An 18,770-nucleotide genomic window follows, 5' to 3' on the forward strand; every position below is an offset into this window, starting at 1 on the left:
GCTGAGTCATTTCTAGCTTTTGATTCAAAGTGAGAAACATTCAACTCTTCCTTTCACTTGAACACTTAAAGGCCATTCCAGGGTTATTAATTGGCCTAATTTCACTATTTTTGTGTCTCAGGGAATAGGGTGGCCTGAGAAGAGGGAGAGAGATGGGGGAAGGGCTGGTCGGTGGAGTAGTCAGAACACACACACACTTATCGATTAAGTTTGCTGTCTTATATCGGTGCAGTCCGTGGTGCTCCAAAGCAATTACAACAGTAACATCAAAGATCACTCATCACAGATCACCATAACAAATATAATAATAATGAGAAAGTTTGAAATATTGGGAGAATTATCAAAACGTGACTCAGAGACACGAAGTAAGCAAATGCTGTTGGAAAAATGGCACCAATAGACTTGCTCCATCAGGGTTGCCACAAACCTTGAATTTGTAAAAACTGCAATATTTGTGAAGCACAATAAAGCAAAGTGCAATAAAATGAGATAGGCCTGTATAGACATTTAAAACTATATGTTTCCCTCTAAGCACTGCTTTAGCTTTGCCCCACAAATTTTGACATATTGTGTTTTCATTATCTTTCAGTTAAAATGTTTTCTAATTTGCTATTTTTTCTTTGACTCCTAGTTCATTAAAAAATAAACTGGTTGATTTTCGAATATTTGAGTGGTTTTTGTTGATATCTTGTTATTATTGATTGCTGATTTAATTGTTTGGTCAAAAAATGTACTTAGTAAAATTTTATTTACTTTTGAAATTTATTGATACTTATTTTATGTAATTAATCTTGGTGAAGTCTCTATATGAAGTCTTATTTTGAAAATAAGATACATTCTGTAGTTTTGGGACTTAATATGAGTTAATATGAGTTTTGGGGTTTATAAATGTCAGTTAGGTCTAGTTGACTGATAGTGTTGTTTAAATCTGTATCTCACTGATTTTCTTCTTTTTTTTTGTCTGCTCTTTTTATCACTTTCTGAGAAACGGATGTTATAATCTCTGAGTACAAATTTTTGTATTTCTCCTATTGTCTCTGTCAGTTTTGCTTCTTGAATTTTAATGCTCACTTATTAGATGCATATATATTGAGGATTGCTATGTCTTTCAGATGATATGTTTCTTTTATCATTATTTAATATCCTCCTTTATATCCTGTAATATTCTTTGTTTTGAAATTTACTTTGTTGGATATTAAATTTATCTGTGCCAGTTTTCTTATGCTTATGGTTTTCACAGCATAATTTTTCTACTATTTTACTTTCAATCTACCTATATCTTTGCACTTAAAATGTATGTATTATAGACAGCATATAGTTGGGGTTTGATTCTTTATCATTCTGATAACCCTTCTCTTTGAATGAGATGTTTAGTTCATTTACCATTCCTGCGGACATGTAAAAGGTGGTGATAAAGGCATTGAAAACATTTTTAAAAGAAATTCTGATATATGTGAGCAACAGTAACTTCATTAGCATAAACATGACTATTTTGAAGGGGACAATAATGGTATATATATATATATTTTTTTTTTTTTGAGGAAGATTAGCCCTGAGCTAACTACTGCCAGTCCTCCTCTTTTTGCTGAGGTATCCTGGCACTGAGCTAACATCCGTGCCCATCTTCCTCTACTTTATACGTGGGATGCCTACCACAGACAGCATGGTGTGCCAAGCAGTGCCATGTCCGCACCCAGGATGCGAACCTGCGAACCCCAGGCTGCCAAGAAGTGGAATGTGCGAACTTAATGGCTGCACCACCGGGCCAGCCCCTAATGGTATGTTCATAATTTAATTTAAATAGACCTAATTCCTTTATGTGAGTGTCCTCCATCTAATGTGCAGTGCATCGATGGAATGCTTTGACCCTCAGCTTATATTTTTGTTTGTTTTTTCATAACTTTTAATTATGCCCTATTTTTTCACTGTCTTTTAAGTCTTTCCAGTTTATGTTGGAGAACCCTCCCTACTTCCTATCACATATTTCATTATATCTAAGTTTCTAGAGATCAGATGGTAGCTTTTAGTTTATGAGAAGCCAAGAAAAGGCACATTTCTCATATTTTTATTCAATTAATTTTGGCAGGGCTGCTTTTTGCCAGCTTATTCACTTCACATGTGAACGAAAAAAAGAAAACAATAAATATTTTAAAAAATAACAGTCTCCATGGAGTCGCATTACATTTGGCTTCTGTGGAATACATCTGATTGTCAATTTGACAGATGTAAATTAATATGGTAGTACCAATGAACTCATTTAACAACATATTTTTCTTTTAAGTACTTTTATTTTAGCAGCATATATTCTTAGTACACTGAAAGTTTTTGAATAGTTGTACTTGCCACTAACATTAAATGGCTCTAATTGCTGTGCTGTTCTGCTGAGGATGGAAGTGGGTAGGGCCATAATATTTGAGTTACTTGCTGTATTTTCTGTGCAGAAAATATAACCATTGCTCTCTAATTGGAAGACTATAATAAGCAGGGAAAAAGACAACGTAAGAATTCATAAATTTGGAGCTTAATGGCTATTTACAAAATATTTCTTGTCCTTATACCTTTGATCATGATCCTATAGCTATCTCCAGAACCAGAAGTAAAAACCAAATCATCTAGCAATAATTTTAATGTTTTTCTCATTACAATAAATTTTGCCCTTATAATATTTTCTCTTTCTTTTGGTGAGTATGTAGGTCAGCCTTTATCACTCTTAGCTGGAATTATACAAGTGTCCTAATGTGCTTCCCTATCTGTAGCCTCTTCCTACTGTAATTAGTCAAACAATTTTGCTGAATGATTTTTCTTAAACCAAACTTGGATCACGTTGATGACTCTCCATTGTCCCATTAGTCTAGGATGCTTTAAATGTTTCTATCATGTCTACATTCAAAACTGTCACTGTTCAAACTCCAGAACAAGTGAGCAGTAGAATCCCGGCTTAGAATCTTTCAAGGCTTTGTCTTCTTTCAGTTAGTTCTCAATTTTGTCCTTTGTTCATGCGGCAATAAAATTTAAACTCTAGTTCCTGTCAGGTCTCCTCTTTTTTGGATTTCTATCTTGGGTCCATCATCATCGTTTTTCCCCATTTGAGTTTGAAAAGTCAACTCTCATTTCTAAGCTTCTTGTAAATTTTCCCTGTTGTTCTCTCACACAATAGTACAGTGGCCTTGTGTCTACTCTAGTTCTAGAAAATTACAAGGCTCTCAATATTATAGCAGAAACTCCAACTTCATCATGATACGATTACCATTATGACAGGTTCTAAAATCATGGTAAAAGGACTCAGTCTGAAGAAGGACATAATTCCTTTTTATTTTTAAACTTTGTGTATATTAGAAATAATTTAGGTTGGAGGGGGTTACAGATGGCAGAAACCCAATTTAAACAGGGTCAAGTACAAGAGATAACTTATTGTTTCAAATATCTGGAAGTCAGATTTAAAGCTGGCTTCAGTTCTTGTTGTATTCAGAATTCAAATAATGTCACCATGACTCTCACCTCTTTATCTCTTTCTATTGTCAGTTCTGCTTTATTCATAATGGGGTTAGATAGAGAGCTTATATATTCAAATATTTCCCTCAAAAATTGACTTATCTTATTTGTAGAACACTGTTAGTTATCTAACTAACATTTATCCCCTTCCTCTGTCCAACTCTTGGGTGAACCTTGAATTTGTTAAAATATTCATCCTTCCTCCATGTGATTCAGGGGACAGTGATCCTATTCTTGGCCCAGTGGTAAATCCTGACCCATCTAGGCCAAATATTTTAATCCCATCCCTTTCGGCAGTGAAATGTTTAGGAATGGGCATGTGAACTAACTTTGGCCAATGAGACGTAAAGTGGAGTAATCTGGGAGTGGAAATGGGGTCCTAGAAAAGGCTTCCTTCTACTAACACACATAAACAAGAGGAAATGGTCATTTTTTTTTTTTCTTTTGGACATTCTCGTGTCTGAATATGATTAATAGCACTGAGGCAGTCACCCAGCTAAGGACCTAAGCAGGATGACATCACAGGGAGGAGGAAAAAAAAGTCAAGAAAATCACAGAGAAAGACAGTTGAATGCCTGAGGGGCTATGCCTAGAGCCAGCACTGCCTCTCTCCTTCCACATATTCGGGCTGTATACACCTTTATTGTTTAAGCCAGTTTGACTTGAGATTTTATTTTGCAAGCAAAAGCATCTTAATTGATATACCTGTGAAGCTTTAGGGGTCCGTGTGTCTATGTTTGAGGGTGTGTGGCTCAAAAAATTTAGCTGGAAACAGGTGAGATTCCCAGATTAGTGACTTAAAGTTGACTCCAACAATTCCTTCTTTAAAGGGCAATAACCATGAGTTCTCAATCAAATATGGGCTTTACTCAACTAATCATTTATTGGATATAAAAATGTAGTTACAAAACATCTAAAAACCTGAATCTCACAAAACACAGAAATAGAGTAGAAAAATATATTGCATAGGTATTTTTCAGCAATAACAGATGCAAATTCTTGTTCAAGTTTCTTCTACTGGGAGTGAAAACAAATTGAGAAGAATTGTATTTCAGTATTAATTAAAAAGGAAAAGTAGTATTTTTTTTATTGAATTCTCTCTTGGGGACTAATAATTTAACTATATCTGTAAGAATCATAATATCTTGTTGGGAGAAAGTCAAATAATTAAAACACCTTTCATATAATGTGGTAAAAAAATGCCCATGGAGTAAAAAGGTGAAAAAACTATTTAAAAAAATCATAGACTCTGAACAAGAACAAATATGACCCTAAAATCTCAAACATTCACATACTGTGGCTCCTTTCGACTTACAGAAGTGTGACAGGGTCAGAAGCGAGAGCCATTAGGAAGACAGGAAAACAAGAAGAGAGAGAAAGTAAATGAAAAGGAAGGAGAACACAAATAAGCTTATTTTCCAAAATGTGTAAAGTGTTAAGTACCTTTTCAGTTATATTCAACACAATTAGAAGGTTTAATAGTGGCAAGACAACCTACAGAGATGATAGATAGATAGATAGATAGATAGATAGATAGATAGATAGATAGATGGATAGATAGAGATATTTTTCCTTTCTATAACAGCCCAGAACTCCCCAAGACCCAAAGTTAACTTTTCTGAAGTTCACTGAATGGAGAAATATCCTGCCATGGTGATCTGTTCGCTTGGCAAAATAGGAAGTCAGAAGCTGTGATGAAAACTCTGGTGGTATTTAGCAGCTTTCCCTGGTTTACAGTGTTTGGCCAGGCAGTGATATTTCCCTGTTAACTCCATCTCCAACCCCCTCCCTACTTCCCTTTTTGAATGGCATGCTCTGTCTTGAAATGTCAAGTCTCACTGTGCAATTATGTAATTCAACCTACACTCATCAGGTGATTATGCAATTAGGAAAATCCTAAGGTTTTAACTGTTTGTTCCTTAGTCTTGCCTGGATGGCCCTGACTGTGTAACTCTGCACAAAGCTCTTCTTTCCATAAGTGGACAATGTCTCATAGAGACTCTCTTGTCCAGTCCAACACCTCTGAAATCTTTTTTGGACTCTGTTTCTTTGGACTGTGAAGATTAACAAACCATCATTACAATGCAACGTTGGCTTAATCATGTGCAAATACAAATTTCCCCTACTGGTCTTTTTGGTCACTTTCTTCACTCAGGAACAGTCTTTTCATTGTTCCTGATCCTATTATTTCAGGTCTATTACCTGACATTATATATTGCTGCTATTAAGGTAAATGAACTTTATTTATAGAGAAAAGAATGGTGTGCTTTTGTGAAAACATGTGGTCTTAAAAAGCTTAATCCTCCAGGGAAAGAGGTGTACTTCTCAACCAGACCTACAAGACTTTAAAGGGTGATGCTATTTGCTTTCAAATATTTAAGCTATCTTTTTTTTTTTTTTAGTAATTTCAAACTAAAGGATATGTTGCTACTGATATATGAAGTAATTTCTACTCATCGTGGGCTTCCCAAATGGCTGTCTGTGCCAGTACTGAACTTCAGAAAAAAACATAACGATGCTAGTGCATTGAGTCAGTGTCTGTGGCAGATAGAGGTTAATATCATATTGCTGATTATATTCTCATTGTCATTTGTTGAAGCTTACACCATTTCTACTCCAAGTATAGTCCATCAACCATTGCCAACATGAACAGTCCAAAGCTGTTTGCTACTGATCTACAGTAAGAGAAGTAAAGAGATTGAAAGTAAAAGTTTAGAGATATACAGCAAATTGAGAGTGATTTTATGTCTAATGAATACAATAATAATTAAAAAAAAATAGAGCCTGTGGGGGGAAAAAAAGAAAAGAATGGTGGAGAAAAAGAAAGCTTATAATGAAAATGAGATTCAGTAGATAAAATGGTAGATAGCCAATTTCTACATCTGGGAAATCACAACCATGTAAGCAATACACATGGGTGACTTGTGATTGTGTGTGTGTGATGCAATGGCCCCCAATGAGTAATTCCAGTCCTTCAACTGAATAACAAATGTTTGACACAGCTGATCACATTAATCCTCAAAAGAAAGAAAATGTGGTAGTGTTATTTGTTTAACAAAATTAAAAGATAAAAATTAAAGTTCCGTTCAGCACAATGAGTCATTGAAAATTGGAATATGTAATTAAGATTTAAAGCAGACACCTTTCTGTAAATTTTGTCCATTTGTCCTCAAACTCTCCCTTTATACCCAATCTGATTGATTCATTCATTCATTACTACAAGTAGGTTCCAGGATTATGTTTAGATTAGTTCTGTGAAATGTGTTCCACAGAAAAGCAAACAAGAATAACGTTAGTAAAAAACAAACAAAACTCTCATAAACTCAAACCATGCCCTGGTTCTTTATATATAGACCGAGATTACAGTTTAAGATGTCTACCTTGCTGTTCCTGTTATTCGTTATTCCCCAAGAGAGGAAACAGGGAGTCTCGTTAGAGAAATTTACCAATCTATTTTTACGTCCTTTACTGGCTTTTTATCTATACTCCTGTGTTTTACTTTTTCGTGGTTACTCCAAGGATTAAAATGCGCATCCTTAACTTATCACAGTTTACCGTATATTAGTATTTACTATTTTTATACCATAATACGTGTAAATATAAGAACCTTACAATTGTGTAATTCTATTTGTACCCTCCCATCTTTTGTAATATTACTGTAATACATTTTATTTACATATAATTACAAACCACAAGATACATTGCTATTATTTTTGCTTTAAAAACAACCAATTATCAGTTTAATACATTTAAAAATGAGGTGTGAAAAGCTTCTCTTTACCCACACATTTACAATTTCACAGTCTCTCATTCCTAGGGGGTAAATCTTTTTCCTTCAGCCTAGAGGACTTGTTTTAATATTTCCTATAGAACAGATCTCATGGTGTTAAAAAATCTAATTTTTTACTTATTTGAAAATGTCTTAATCTTGCCTTCATTTTTGAGGAATATTTTGATTGGACATAGAATTCCACATCGACAGCACTTTTAAAAGGTCATTCCATTGTTTTCTAGCTGGTATTTCCCCTGTATGTACTGAAGTTACCCCATCTCAATCTGGACACTTTTAATATTTTTTTCTTTGTCATTGGTTTTCAACAATTTGGCTATTGTTTACATGAGTGGTTTTCTTTCCATTTATCTTGCTTGGGATTTGTTGAGCTTCTGGCATCTTGTCTTGGTATTTTTCATCAAATTTAGAAAAGATTTCAGCCATGAGTTCTTTTTTTCTGTTTTTTTTTTTTTCGCGTGTGTGTGTACGTGAGTTTTCTCTCCTTTCATTCTAGAACTTCAATTACACATATGTTTTATTGCTTGACCGTCTATCGTAGGTTTACTCAGGTGCTGTTCATGTTGCTGGGTTTTTATAGCCTTTTCTCTTTCTGTGCTTCAGACTGAATAGTTTCCATTGCCCTGTTTTTGAGTTTATAATGTCTTCCTCTATAGTGTCCAAATTCCTGAAAAACCTACTCAGTTCACTTTTCATTTCAGATATTTTATTTTTATTCTCGTATTCTTCATTTGGCTCATTTTTTTTTAAAGATTTTATTTTTTTTCCTTTTTCTCCCCAAAGCCCCCCGGTACATAGTTGTATATTCTTTGTTGTGGGTCATTCTAGTTGTGGCATGTGGGACGCTGCCTCAGCGTGGCTTGAAGAGCAGTGCCATATCCATGCCCAGGATTCGAGCCAACGAAACACTGGGCCGCCTGCAGCGGAGTGTGTGAACTTAACCACTCGGCCACGGGGCCAGCCCCGTTCATTTGGCTCATTTTTAAACACTGAGATTCCTCATCTGTTCACTTGTTATACTCCATTATATCCATCATTTTCTTCCTTTAAATTCCTGAACCCATTTACAAAGATATTTAATGTTCTTGTCTGGTAATTCCAGCATCACTATGACCACTGCCTATTCTATTTCAACTGCCTATTTTACCATCCTCAACTCTCTCTCCTGTTCCCCTCCTCTCTTTTAGGGGTCATGTTGTCCTGCCTTTTTGTGTGTCTAGTAGTTTTTTACTAACTGCAAGACAGTTAAATGCTATACTGTTGAGAGTTTGGATTGAGTGGTATTTCTCTAGTTTTAAGTTTTATTCAGGTAGCCAGTTAATTTATTAATGACTACACATGATTCTCTTGAGGCTTCGTTTTATGTTTTGTGAGGGAGGATTTAGAATAATCCTTATTCTGGATCTAGAGTTGCACTACGACTAAGGCTTGTCCATTTGAGGATCTTGGGTGACCAGGGTGAATTACCTAATTTAAATGACCAGGGTGATTGCAAAATCTCTCCATTTTGGCTGCTTAGAACTCCAAAGTCTCCAAGCACTGTGCAGTCCCTGGAATATTCATTCAGCTCAGAGTTCCTCAGTCTCTCTTGTCTGACAGATCTCTTGGTATCTTGCCTGAGCATGCACAGTTTAATATTTGGCCAAAGATATCAAAGGGTACAAATGCAGATATTTTGGGCTGATTCTCTACACAGCTTTCTCTTCTCTTGTGCTGTTCTGTAATTCCTAGTTACTCCAGCAGTCCTCAACTCATCTCTATCACCTCAGCTCAGTGAGCATTGCCATGGAATTTACCTGCCTATGCTGCAGTGTGGAAACTGACTCCAAGCAGAAATCTGGGGCCACTGTGGGGGCTTGTCTCATATGTTTCCCTGCTCTGAGGGATTATAGTCTTGTATTCTTGTTGTTTAAATTTGAAAACACTTGATTTATATACTTTGTCCATTTTTATAGTTGCTTATGGCATGACAGCTAGTCCAATAATTGTTACTCCATCATGACTGAAAGTGAAACTTCCTTAAAAATATTTAAATGAGTATTTCACATTATAATGAGATCAGGTAGTCTCCAAAGTCTACTTTAAAGTTGGCATGATACATTATAAGATAGCCCTACATTTATAGTTTCTGAGAACTATAAACATTTATAGGGACTTCCCAAACTCCATTAGATTTCTTGAAAAGGAACACTCAAAAAATCCTGAGTGTCTACATATAGAAAAATTAAGTATCAGATGTTATATATGTGACCTTGGATATTTTATTGATATTATTAAATTACCTCTTTTTAATATACTGGATTCTTATGATTAAAATGAAAAAATATTATGTATAATTATATATCTCTCCCTCTCAATTATATATTATAATCATATATATATATACATATATATATATATATATATCTCCAGACTATATATTTGTCTATGCTGAAATAAGCAACTTGAAAGCAGAGGCAACGTCTTATTTTCCATTATGCTGGCACACACTTGGTAGTTTGGTATTTTAAGGTGCTGAAAAATGGTTTGACTAATATTTTGTGGTTTGGTCCCTATCAATATTCTTTAATGCAGCATTTCTCAAGTGAACTCCATGAAAACAGAATTCCAACATGGAATAAATTTGGAAAATTCTATGCTATATCCTTCTAAATATACTATACCCTTCGCTAGGAGATTCGCAATTCACATCAGCATATTAAACCCACTGAGAAGTCCTCATGTAAAGACATGAATAGCTTGGTTTAGTCTCACTTTTCCCCAGTTTACTAGATTGAGGATCCCCTTTAGTGCTCACTACCATTTTGAAGTTTGGAAAATACTTCTTTAAGTATATATAGTAGTGGTAGTATAACAGAAAGCAAAGTTTTCTCTAACTTTTGAGGACAAGTGGGAAATTTTACATTGCACAAAATGATTATATAAAAGATAGTAGAAAAAATTTTCCTGATTATATGAAAGTGAGACTCTGGAGGAAACCATTCACATCAAGACTGAGATACAAGTTAAGACTATTAAAGGTTACAAACTGGACAAAGTACGTGAACACTCTTATTTCTTTCCCCCATTTGTTTTTCTCCAAATCCCTGGGTTCCCAGTTGTCTCATGAGAACAAAACATTCCTGCTATCAGCTCCTGGGTAGACTAGCTAGGAACCTGATTCTCAGCCTTTCTTTCCTCATGCCTTTTTTAAACCCAGAGTATTGCTGGATGAACTCCAGAGAATCCCAAGGGTCTTCAAGGTTTGAAGGTTTGCAACAGGACAAAGAGGGGATTTTTTTGTTTATTTGATGATGGGCCTCTCAAAACATTTCTTAAATCATATCACATAATTAACTGATTCTTTTTACATGCAGTGCCAATAAGTATGGTGGATGAAGGGGGTTCTCTGGTCTTGTGGAAAATATAACACATTTGGAGGCAGAAGACCTGGACTGAGTTCTCTCTTCACTAATTAACGCCATGGGACCTTGGACAATTTACTAATGTATCAGACTCAGTGTGTTTACCTGTAAAATGAGACTATTAAAACTTAACTCAGAAGTGTGCTGTCAAAGAAATACAAAATGTTGTGAATGTGTTGTTTAAACCATGAATCCTTAAACTAATGAAAGGACTTAATGGTATTACTTTCTAGAAAATATAAAACATAGGTATACAAAGGCAATACTTCATGTCATATCTTAGCATGTCCTGGAGCATGCTATCGTTTTGTAGTATCTTTTCCTGGATATTTGTATAGCAAACAGACTTGGAATACAGAAACAATGTTTTTTTCTGGGATAAAGGGAAGGATTCCTTAGAACTTTGGAAACGAGAAATATGTCTCCCTTTGGAATAAAGAACAGGCATGCTTACTTTCCATTATAAAAGATTCAGTTTTCCTAAGACCAGGGTTCCTCTCTTGTAACACAACCCACTGTGTGTGCAGGTGTCACTTGGCATCACGCTGTGGAACTTGGAGCTCTAATAACTGGCATAAGATGCTGATACTCTGGCTACTGCTATTTCTATAATAAAAAAAAATTATCTTTCTCTGATCCAGGCGTTTTATTACATGAAGGCTAAATTGACATTTTTTGACGGTAGGCAGATATCTTTCTGTAGTAATTTATGTTTATTCTAGCCTAGAGACAGAAAGCTGGAGGTCACATGACCTTGGATATTTTATTGATATAATTAAATTACCTCCTTCTAATATAGTTGAATCTTGTGATTAAAAGAAAACATATTCAAGATTCTGATTGTGGTATGTTTTATATTTATTTCCTAGCCAACAATAGATTGAGAGGCAGTGAAGAGGATGCTACATTAACTTGCACTCTTTTAAAAACATATTACAAGAAAATTCTATCTTTACAAAGTAAAAGGAAATTTTGATCTTCTTGCTACTGCATCATTTATATAAATAAAAGCCAGCACATCCTTCAAATTAGGATGACGATGATGATGATGATGATGATGGCGATGACGGTTATTGTCTTTTTGCTGAGGAAGATTTGCCCTGAGCTAACATCTGTGCCAAAATTAGGATTATTATTTTTAAATAAATAAGCAAATATTCAATAAAAGTAAAGCAGTCAAGGACCTTAAAATTAATTCACAATTCTCTAGGGATTCTAATATGTCTCCACTTAAATATTTTTCATTCTGGCTGGAAACAAAAGGAAAAAAAAAAATATTTATCTACCCTATCTAGATTTAGAAACAAACAAGCTCATAAGATTCTCGTTACTGTTTCCAAATCAAGAATGCTGAGATGTACTTAATTAATTAGTGAGTTCATTTAAACAGTGCCCTCAGAGACGATTTTTTCATGTTTTTTACTTTACCTAAAAGGTCTCAAGATATTTAACCAATACCTAGTGAAGACATTCTTTACAGTAAAAGATCAGAAGGCAGTTACAATCCTAGGAACGGGAACATCTTGTGACTTCTTCACCCTAGAGTAGATTTAATTCTGCTGCAAATAAAACAAATAGGCAGGACGTCACCTCTCCGATTATTCACAATGGTCGTTTGCCTATCAATCCCTTGTGCCTGGAGTTATGAATCTCCCACAAGCACAAAGACTACTTCTTTGCTCCAATTAAATGTGATTCAAACAAACTCTATTTGATCTCAAAGCTCAGTTTTAGATTGGCTTTGCAAATAGGGAAACTAAAGTAAGAAAATTAATTAGAAATTTATTTTAGAAATTCTAATTCAGAAAACCTCATATTTTCCATAATTTCTTCATACAACTGAAGCACAGAGTGTGGCAGGATTTACCCCTCAGCTTATAGAGCTGTTCAATGGTGGGGCCATCATGGAAACTTTCCAGATATCCAAACAACATTCTGTTAGCCTAATTCTGACACAGAAAAATTAACACATTTGTGTTTCTTTCTTGTCTGTATCTTTCCAAAGTTTCAATTATTACATAGGATTTAAAGAGTTGGGAAGGGGATAGGATTTTAAAAATTATTTTATAACCAGAAGTCCAATGTGTTCTATTTAAGGGAATAAACTGAGAAGCTGTAATTTAAGTGTGATTTGTGAGTGCTCCAATGTGAAGCTTTATTGGATTTTCAATTACAATTAACAGAATAATAACTAAAGATGTAAACAGAAACAGAAATGACTGTACTATCAAACACCTGCTTCGTAATTATTTGAACAACAAAATGTTTTTGAGTCTCCCACTTATTTATAATTCTGGCATGTTTTTTTAAATGCCTGTCTATGTATCAATCTGCTTAATTATTTTACAGCTCTCCATGAGACAAAAACAGCTCAAAAAATAATCTGATCCAGGTGACAAACTAGAAGCAATAAGAATATTACTGGGAGGTCAGTCCACGTAAGTAAAGCTGAAAGATCAGGCAAATGCAGAAGAATTTGAAAGTTCTTGTGAGTTAAATCCTTAGTCAAAGGGTATTGCAATGACCCCAAAATGTCAATTTAGGACTTAGATTCAGTGGATTCATAATAATCTTATAACTGAAAAGTGGGAATGACTTGGAAACTATCTTTAAGGAGCTATTGCTGAATAAAAGCAGGCCTCTGCCATTCTCCCATGAAGGAGGCTATGTACAATTTTCATCTGGCATCCTAACAACCTTATATTTGGTTTGAGCAGTACATTTTCATTTCATTCATCATTTAAAGACAGATAATCAGAAAGTCATTACATTGGCCGACACCAGACCCTTCGCTCGATTGTATCGTAATTGAGCACTGCAGAGCGTATGCCAGATCTAATGGATAATGAATATATTATGTCAGGAGAACCGCCTCAGTGAAGCTCCAAGGGAATAGACAGAGGGGGCTGTGGTGGTGACATATAGGGTCACAGATGTTGCACTGATTTACTGATGGAGTGATTGTGTAATTAGGTAATCAATGATGGGTACTCCGCTGTTTGTGGGCATCCCACTCTGCAAATGGAAAGAGAATATGAGTGGACGAGTCACCATTTATTCAACATAGTTTAGAAAGACCACACTTAGCTTGGAATTGAGCCTATAGTTTTTGTTAACTATTGCAGTGCAAATGTCTTGGGACAGAAAGATTATGATGTAGATATGAGCCTGGTTATGTTATAATGAGGATATGTAGCACAGCTCTTATACTGCCTGTTTGTCATAGCCTGGTCAGGGTCCTTTTTCTTTCTCTAGAATAATGAAATCAATGCAGAAGTGTATAGATACTCTCATTTCATGATGTTCCACTTAGAAAATTTCCTTTTCTTTTATAATTAAGCATATTCAAGAGTTGTTCAGGCCTAAGAAATACTTAAGCACATAATAATAATAATAATAGCAATAATCTTGATAATAATAGAATATTATTATATAAAATTATTGTTATTTGAAGTTTCAGCATTTTCTAATTACATGAATTATCCCATTTATTCAAAATAACCCTAGTAGATAGATCTTATTATTATTATTATTATCCCCATCATACAGATTTGGAAACTAAAGAATACATTAATCTAATAACTTGCCAAGACCACAGTGTATTAAATGGCTGAATTAGCACTCAAAGTTGACAGCATAACTCAAAAATTCATACTTACAAGTACACTGTTTTAATATCTTCTTAGCCTGACTCAAATCTGTTGATGCATTGTTTTTGTCTCATTTTATCTTGCAAACTCAGTTTCTCACAATAACATTTATGAAAAGTATGCTAGAAAATATGCAATGTTATAGATTAGAAAAAGAAACCTAGGTTATATACTATGTTCAAGGACACAAACCAAATAGTGTTAGAGGTACGATAAAGGTGCAGATCTTTTGATCCATGGCATTCTTTCTACTACTCTGAGAAATTTGATAAAATAACGTAGATCATTTAAAGTGCTACACATTTTCTTATTACCACTACTAATAATAACTAAATGTTACCCATCACAGTTTACATAAACCACAGATGTTCCATCTCATATGCCTAAGGATTATGGCATTGGTTCCATTTACCTAGGTAGTGATTGACACATTTATACCAATCTAGACACACTACGATTTTGGTTATCCAAAACAAGATGATAAGTTTTTACAAAATAGAGTATATTGTCAATATTAAAGGGGTTCATTTCATATTTAAATGTAGGTGTAATGACAACCTGAAGAAGAATTTTACTCATGAGAGATTATCATTCAATAAAAAATTACCCAGCATATCATGTTTAGAATTAAGTGATCAAGTGAGGGTGGGAACAAACAATAGAAATGAAACCACAAGTTATCCAGATACTGGAGTTATCAGACATAGAGTTTTAAGTTTCTAAGATTAATATGTATCAAAAATAGATGGAAAAACCAGAGATTTTTAATTGGTGAGTAGAATCAATATAAAGTAGTCAAATAGAATTTGTAGAACTCAAATATGAATTATCTAGCATTAGAATGGATATAGCAAAAGAGAGGATTAGTAAACTGAAAGATAGATTCATAGAAAATATTTATATTGAAGTACACGAGTAAATGTGAAGAAGACTTTTTTAAAAAAGAGTAAGAAACACATAAGACTTGCTTGAAAGGCCTATCCTATGTATAAGTGAAATTCCAAAAAGAGAAGGAAGAGCATATATTAGTTCTCTATTGCTGTGTAACCAATTACTATAATACTTAGTGGCATAATACAAGTAATTGTTATCTCAAAATTTCTATGGGTCAAGAATCAGGGTAAGGATTAGTTGGATGCCTTTATTTCAACGTCCCTAGTTAGAATTCAGTCACACTAACAACTGGGGCTTCAGTATCATCTGAAAGTTTGGCTGAGAGAGGATTTGCTTCTAAGCATACCTGTTGGCAGGATTTCATTTCTCCTGGGCTGTTACACTAAAAGATTTAGTTCTTTTACAGTTATTGGCTAGACATTGCTCAGTTCCTTGCCACATGAGTCTCTCCATAGGGCAACTGATACCTCAAACCATTTCAGCTGGCTTCCTTAAAGAGGAAGTGAGAAAGAGAGAAAGACCCCAAAACTAAAGTCATAGGCTATTTATAATCTAATCTGCTGTTATCTTCACCATATGCTATTCATTAGAAGCAAATCACTATGTCCAACCCACATTCAAAGGGAGGGAATTACAGAAGATCATGAATACCAAAGGAAAGTATCATTGGAATCCATCTTAGAGACTAGCCCCCACAAAGAGAATGAAGCATAAGTAATAGTTAAGAGATACGATGGTAGACATGAGAAAATGCCTCTCAGATCTCTGACTGTAGGGAACATAATTGGGCTACAACTGCTCTGAAAATATCACCTTGTTGGTGTCAAGGCCACTGTTCCAACTGGTTGCTCCCCGCCAATGACTATGTCCTGCATGGATACTAAGCCAGGCATATTTCTGGAGGATACAAGTCTCTTCTGGGTGACTTTAGCTCAAATGACCTTGGCAAACTTTCCTTAGGACATCACTGCCACCTGAGATACTTTCACTCAGCTTTCCTCTTCTTTCTCATTTACTCAGGATCAGACATGAATTGTGCTCCAATAGCTCTTTTACCCTCTTCTGGACCCTCACTGTTTTCTCTCATAGACATTTCCCCTACTAAGTTTCTTAGACATTGTCCTGTCTTGGTGTTTGCTTCTGGGAAGACCTAAACTAACACAGATACTGGCTAAAATTATTCCAACATTGACATACACAAAGCCATAGTTGGAAGAATCTCAATAAACTCCAAGCAGAATAAAAAAACATCTGAAATCTAACACAAAGAAAATATATTTAAAGCAGCCATAGGGGGAAAACAATCCATTGCTTTCAAAGAAGAAACAAGCCTCACGGGTGACTTTTCAGAAAAAAACTATGAAAGCTAGGTAACGGTAGAATAACTACTTACAAATGCCAAAAGAAAATATCTGCATGTTAGTATTCTAATTAATAAACATATTCTTCAACAATTATGGTAAAACACAAAAATTTTCAGACAAACAAAAATGAGAATTTGTCACCAACAGAACCATATTCAAAAAATACTAAAGTTATTTTATACTCGCAGAAGGAACATGATCCCAGGTGGAAACAGTAATTCCGGAAGAAATAAAGAACACTGCAAAGGGTATATATGTGTTAAACCTAAATGAATATTGACTTCTTAAGACAGTAATAAGTACTTGTGCTGAAAACATATGCATCATTAAAATATATGACAAAAGCAGCACAAAAAGAAGTAGGGGTATAAATGGAGTTAACATAATGTAAGGTTCTAAAAGTACAAGGAATTGTAAAGGTATTACTTTAAGGTAGATGTTAATAATCTAAGAATGCATGCTGTGATTTCTGGGGTGATCACTAAAAGATTTTAAATAAAATTAATTAATAGAAATGTTTAATTATTCCAAGAGAAATAAAGACGGGAGAAAAAATGAAGAGGGAAAAGTTTCTTGTGAATGGAGTTGGAGGAATTTTCTAATGTGACTCCAGCCTGGAAGAGAGGTAGATAATTTTAGTAGAATAAGATACGGGAGAAATTCTAGCATATTGTAAACCTTTATAACATAAAAGATCCAATTGTCTTCAGATTCAGGGCCTGTGACCCTCCTCTTCTTCATCCTGAAGAATCAAAGGATCTTTTTCATCATATTCCAAACTTTATTTTTTACACCTCAACATTTATGTTACCTATGCTATGCAAACTGACAGCTTCTAATAAATTGTCCAGTTATCAGTCCAGTTATTCTGTGGGCTATCAACAAGTCCTGATTTTCCTAGATATCTATAATGAAATCCTCACTTCTTGTATTAGAATATTTTGGTTCTGGTGAAAGATCAGTAGCAAAAAGAATCTGATGGGACCTTATTTATTTATTTTTTATTTATTTGTAATTGTGGCAGAGATAAAGTGTCTACCTTGCTTGATAACAAAATAATTTCAGGGGAAGAGAATGAATTGACTAAGCATCTAAGTATGCTCAACACACCTGAGGTAAAGTAAAATAATGTTCTAAGATTATTCCGACGAGAGAAACATGATATTTTAAAACTTTCAAGGGCAAATAGTTTTTCTTATGTGGAACCTCTGTTGAACTACTCCTTTCCTCATTTTCCATTTTCTAAACAGCTTTGCCCCTGGTAGGCAACCTGACTACACATTGTGGCCAAATGTGTGATAGAGGTGATTTTTTAATGGGATTTTTCATTGTTAAGGAAATAGTGACACTCTAGTTTCACAGCACCAAGGCTTATTCTCAGGATGAGCTGTCATTTCATTCATATCAGTCAAAGAACTTTTTCTCCCTATACAGCAAAACTCCGTGTTCTCATAATTTGAGAACTAAAACATTGTCAACACCAAAAGGCATCTGACAACTTTATTGCCTGTCATAAATCAATCTGGCAAGATCAAGTGGCAAAATATGAAGTGTCAAATATATACTTCTATCCGTTAAAATGATAGTGCTCACTGTATATTTAACATACCTACTTATTTTTTCTAACCCACCAATAAGCAACACTGTTTGATACTTGATGGGGAAAAGGTCACATTGTACAAACAAAGCAGAAAACAATTTAAAACCTATCATTTTTTCAGAAGATCAAGTTAAGGCTTTTTAACAATACTAACACGTAGAATAATCACATTAAGGAATAGATCTGAATATCACAAGTATATTATGAGGCCTTGAATAAGGTTGACCTACATGCAGTGTTCATGTTTTGAAGTCAAAATGACTGAATGCCAGCATTTCAAATGATTCATCATAATTATCAGGTTAATCTCATTAACATTCATAGTTTTCCTATGATATAGATTTGGGGCATATATTATGAAAATTAATTTGTAATTTCTGAAACTATAGAGGCTGACTAGAAGATAGATATGATACCCATGATACACTCATAATCATTCTTAAAGAACATGGGCAGAGCGGGGAGCCATCATCTTCCCATATGAAATGCTCAAGACAATAGAAGGACTGATAGACTTTATATGTTCTAGATAGACTTTATATGTTTTATTAAAATGAGGAAGATTAAGGAAAATGG

Source organism: Equus przewalskii, chromosome 13 (genome assembly GCF_037783145.1).
Source record: "Equus przewalskii isolate Varuska chromosome 13, EquPr2, whole genome shotgun sequence".
Taxonomy (NCBI): domain Eukaryota; kingdom Metazoa; phylum Chordata; class Mammalia; order Perissodactyla; family Equidae; genus Equus; species Equus przewalskii.